Source organism: Psammomys obesus, unplaced genomic scaffold (genome assembly GCF_907164565.1).
Source record: "Psammomys obesus unplaced genomic scaffold, mPsaObe1.curated_primary_1811, whole genome shotgun sequence".
In the NCBI taxonomy this organism is placed as follows: domain Eukaryota; kingdom Metazoa; phylum Chordata; class Mammalia; order Rodentia; family Muridae; genus Psammomys; species Psammomys obesus.
Genome location: NW_026591086.1, coordinates 43,931,084 through 43,937,083, shown reverse-complemented (window position 1 = coordinate 43,937,083; position 6,000 = coordinate 43,931,084).

The following is a 6,000-nucleotide window of genomic DNA, read 5'->3' as shown; positions in this document are numbered from 1 at the left end:
CTATCTCAGCCAGTATAGCTGTTTTAACCCAAAAAAACCCATCAATATCCTAAAAAATTAACAGTTTTGTCTCACACTGTGGGTATGTCTGTTAGCAGCACTGTTGCTTAGCTGAGTTGTTCCATGTGCAAGAATCAGATGACCCTGGAACCATGGTTTCATAGGGTAGAGTGTGCCATGTGCCCACAAAGCATCATCGTAACTGTAAGGTCCAGTGTGGCTCTTTGACACCCCTCCCCCCAGCAGCCCTCGCGAGGGAGGAGCAGCCTTGCCAGGCCACAGAGGAGAACACTGCAGCCAGTCCTGATAAACTAGGGTCAGATGGAAGGGGAGGAGCACCTCCCCTATCAGTGGACTGGGGGAGGGGCATGGGAGGAGATGAGGGAGGGAGGGTGGGATTGGGCGGGGATGAGCTAGGAGGCTACAACTGGGATGCAAAGCTACTAAAATGTAATTAATAAAAAAAAATAAAAATTTAATTAAAAAAAGAACAGAATTGCAGCATTCATGTTTACCATAGGGACTGAGAAATCTAGGTAGGAAATCTCACTCACAATATTCTCTTATTAGTTAGTCATTATTTGATCATTTCTATAACTTTCAGGATGTTTTCATTTATGTTTGTTTCCTACCATGTCATTAATTACTAAGATATTGGTTTCTAACACTATGTTGCTTCGTCTTATTTATTTTTCATATGCAGCATGCTCCGTGTTTACTGGCATCACTTTAAAGAGACACACGATTGTTGTGCACATTTATAGAAGTCAGGGTATTTTACACATTTTATAAAAATTTTGAAGTCTCAGAGAGATGGCATGGCTTATTGAGTTAAAATGCTGAAGACTTGAATCCAATTTTCAAAACTCACACGGTGAAAGGAGACAACTCCGGCCAGTTGTCAATGGAGCGCTGATCTCCACATGTGAGACATGCCATGGATGCAATATATGCCTGCATGCCTGCCAAAGTGCAGTAAATGAACGGCCTTGCATACACCCATTCACATATCTAACAAAGCACAGTAAATAAATAAAACATATGTTGATCTAGAAATTAATACACAAACATAATAAAAGCCATATATTTTAATATACATTCACATATATATACATTGAACAACAATCTGCTGCTCTGTACTATTAAATGCTATTTTATTAAAATTTGACTTTATTTAAAACTCTTCTATGTTCTTCAGAAAGTTCAGTCTATATATTTTCATTTTTGTGTATGATTTATCTTATTTTGCTATTGGAGTAAAACTGCCTTCATTAAGAATTTGGAAGCCAGGTCACAGGAGAAGAGGATGAACTCAGTCCTGAAGCAGCTTGATGTACTGGGGTGGTTGTGGGGATCCCCTGTTCTCAGGAGTAAAGGAGGTGAGAGGGAGGAAGTGTGCAGGGAGAAAAGGGAGGATGCTAGGGCTGGCATGTAAGTGAATAAAAGAAAAGAGTTTGGAAGCTTTCTGTTCTTTTCAATTTTATTGAATATTAATTACTTTTAAATTTGAAATCTTCAGAGAATGCATTTGGTCTTGGGTTCTTTTTAGCCAGGAGACATTTTATTACTATTTCTAGATTTATCTGTTGTTCAATGATCCATCAATTGGTGAGAGTTGGATATTGAAGTCACTGTATGAACTGTGCTTTTTAAGGTATTGATGTTTTAAAGTTAATACAGCTACTCTGACTGATTAGGGAACCAGATGTTTATTTTTAAACACATGTGCAAAAAATAGACTTTTGTTGTTTTGATTCTTATTGCGTGTAAACTATAACAAATTATTTTAAATTCATTAAAGAAACTATAGGGAGAGAGAGAAAGAAAGAAAAAGAGAGAGGGACAGAAGTTAAGACATTTGAAATCTAGACTTCTGGTAAAAACTAAAGGTGGATAAAGAATTAGGTTTTTCTGTGGTGCTTGGGATTAGTGTTAGTAAATCCTGCAAAATATTGCAACTAGAGCCTTTAGCTATTATTGAGGCCCAAAAGATATGCTATATATATTTAAAAAGATATTTGCCATCAGCCTAGTCCCAGACATATACTATATGAAAATATATAGTATTTGAAGAGAAAATCACCCAGATGACTTGTCCCACTTCTTACAAGTAAGGACATTTTATTAATACCCACTGCAAAATGGTTTTAGATGTTCTTTCTTTAAAGTAGCTACCCTGGAAATATTACTTTGAAATATTTTGTATAACACATTAAACTTAATTGACACTTTCTTCAAAATTGGCCAATTCATCCATAAAAATCATACCCTTTATAGTGTCCAATTTCATATAAATTTAGCTCCAAACTAGAAGCTGTTAAGGCTATGGATTATGTCTCATTGACCCACACTGCTTAGAACAGTAGCTGAAGCACATACTGGCCTCGATTATGGAATACCTCATGGGGAAATCTCAGAGTCCTTTCATCTCTGCTCGTACATATTCTCATGTAAATTTACTTTATTTTTTTTTTTACATGCTCTTTTCAGAGTTCCCAGGATTCCACTGAAGCTAACAATGTATGCTGAGATAGAATAAACCCTTGGTACTTCTTACAGTATTGTCATATCAATTAATGCATTAAGTTCAGTCATCTGCTCTTAAAGATGCAATTTCAATCAGTTAACAAAGAGCAGATTTTCTAACGAGGCGCATAACCATCATGAAATACTGCAACCATTGATAGAAGTCTTTTCTTGGAATTGAAGCAGATCGCAGATAGAGATCAGGTAAATTATACTTTTACTTCAATATTAACATAATCTTATTGTTCAGTATTTTAACTCCTTTAAACTCATCACACTGAATGCAGTTCAAGTTATCAAGACTAGCAAAAAATAATATTCCACACATTTCTCTAATATAAAGCAGATTATAACATTATTTTCCAGTGATAGCATCTCATTGGGGAAGTTTAGCTTCTTAAAGTATTTGTTATTTATTAATGAAATTAGTCTATAAAATACCCTCAAGCAGTTCATACTTAATCATAAAAATTAACTCATCATTTCCAAAACTAGTGTTTAACTGAAATAGGCTAATTGTTGTCAAACTATTTCATATAAGGTAATGTGAAGTGTTGAAAATTTATTCAGATAAATAGATATTTATAAAATTCATAAATTACTATATACTTTCTAATAAAACTATAGTATACATTAACAAAATAAGGAATGCATATATGATCTTCAATAATAAAAATATTTTATCTTAAATGATTTGATGATTTGAATATTAAATATTTTAAACCTAGTTTTCATAAGTAATTGTTTCATGGAACAGGTTTTGAACAATATACACATTCCTTATTGGCCAATTAAATATGTATCATAAAATGAAATTCACTGAAATTTTATATATAACTCAGGAGAGAATATTCTCATTGTACTATAAAGTGTTTATAAATAAATCATTAAAACTATCTTTATAAAACTCATAAATAATTTAGAGGAAATGAATATAAAATTTAAAGCAATATAGACAATTTTCAAATTATTTATTTACTCATACAATGTAAAGGGCTTTTTTTTGTCCTCCTGCAGGTATATACGTACAGCATGTATATGAAGTGTCCATGGAGCACAGATGATGTTAGATCCCTTGGGACTAGAGGTACAGAAGATTACAAATCCCCATGTGTGCTTGTAACCAATCCCAGGTCCTATGGAAGAACATTCTTCCAAGTATTACCCATGGGCTTTTTTGACGTAAACCTTTATTTTTTCATTTATGTATTTGAAAACCACATAGTTTTTCTGAGGATCATAGAGTTGTCCCAATATGTTCATATTTTGAATGCTTGGTCCCCAGCTACTGGAACTATTAGAAAGGATTAGGACCATGCTGGAGAAGGCATGGTCCGGAGGACGGGCCCCAAGCCTACTGGCTGCTGCCTGATAAGATTCTAAAGATCTCAGTCTCATGCGTGCTTACCTGCCTGCCATAATGTTTGCCACCAAGATGATTACAACTGTAAGAAAGCCCTTAAATAAATGCTATTTTCTTCAAGGTGCCTTGTTCATGGTAACTTTTCACAACAACAAAGCAATTTCTTTCCTAGAGATAAATACAAGACACTAAGGGAAGAAGGAGACAATTTATCAACTTTGGTATGTTTAAGGAGATGATAGAATATATAGAATTTTGCTAAATTTATATATTTTCTCTCTGAAAAGCACTAAAGCCACATTGAAATAACTTGCCATAGCACTTTACACAAATAAAGACTAAAATATGACAATTTACCTAGAATTTACAAAAATAAGTAGAACAGGAAGTATAATTAGTAGTAGTATCTAGAAAGTTACTGAAATTCAAATGATAACACATGTCATCCAGTGGTATAGCAAGCCATATTCTCAGAGACTCCACAGAATAACCTTAACAAATTGCTTTCTGCACAAAACATCAGGTAGTGTAAGGCTGTACTGTTGATTCAGGGATTGTGGTTTAGAATCCCATAGACATATCCAATTTAAGACAGATGTAGGTAGAGTGAGCCCAACAGCAGTCTAAAGAAATATTAATATTTCTAAGGTGATTGGGTTATACAAAATACTATAAATAAATAAGTCATAATAGTCATCTTCACTGTGAACTGAGGATGAGAGGAGTAACAATATCCAGTAAAGTTATGTTTAACAGTTAAGATACCATGCAAAATAGATTATGTCTTAGCAACAGTTAAGCATAAAAATTTCTATAACAAGGCTGATGAGTGCAGAGAGATTTAACATGAAAAGCACCAAGAGAAATTTTTGAAATGTAATGACAGTATTGAGAATGGCTAAGGCAAAGAGGATGGACATCAGAAGAAAAAGAAAACAGGAAACAACCTCGGAACCTGCCACAGAGGGCCTCTGAAAGCCTCTGCAGTGCAGACTGTCAAAGCATTTGCTGAGCCTGATGGCCAACAGATGGGCAGAGTGAATGGAATTGTATGTAAGAAGTGGGAAATAGTAAGAGCTGGAGAGGACAGGAACTCCACAAGGAGAGCAACAGAACAAGATAATTTGAACACAGGGAACTTCCCAGAGACTCATACTCCAACCAAGGACTATCCGTGGAGATAAGCTAGAACCCTGACAATGCAGCCACTTCTGATGAGAACTGATAGACTAAGATCAGAAAGAAGAGGAGGACCTCCCCTATCAGTGGACTTGGGGAGGGGATGCATGAAGAAAGGGGAGGAGGGTGGGACCGGGAGGGGAGGAGAGATGGGCTTATGGGGGGATACAAAATGAATAAAGTGTAATTAATAAAAAAAAATCAAGACAGACATCAAGAATGAACTGTCAAGGCTGGAGAAATAGCTCAGTGTTAAGATCACTGGTGGTTCTTCCAGACGACTCATGTTTGATTCAACAACCACTTGGCTGCTCACACCTTCTTCAACTACATCTGCAAGTGTTCCATTGCCTTTTCTGCATGCACACAGTATACAGACAATCGTGTACAAAATAAAATAAGTGTTTTAAAAGAGAAGAGCTTGTGATGGAAGATGTACTGAGACTCCATTACAATAGAATGGCCAAATATTCAATAGGTTGAAAGGTTAGTTATATATGCCAATTAGATCCATTGGTATTTGGCTGAGAGATTTTATGTTGAAACATAGAAAAATGAATACACATTGGGTCTTACATTACTAGACTAAGGAGCTTCACTGAGGAAATTTTGTTTGACTAGTTACTATGAATCATATGAAGTTTAATTTTGAGCATTATAAATTCTTTTACAAAACTACGAACTAATACATAAAATTAGCAGGATGATATTTACAAAGATGATATTACAAAGATACATACAGGCAAAGCTACACAGATGAAAATTTTACACAGAAAATTTTACAATTGAGTCATTGTTTTGCAAATTAGGAAGTTCATAGATTGAAATGGGAAGAAAAAATAAAACAAAGATAAATGAATCAAATCTATTTTTAAGAGCTGTATTAAATAACTATTTTTAACTAAAACTTTAATGTGCCATGAAATAAGTAT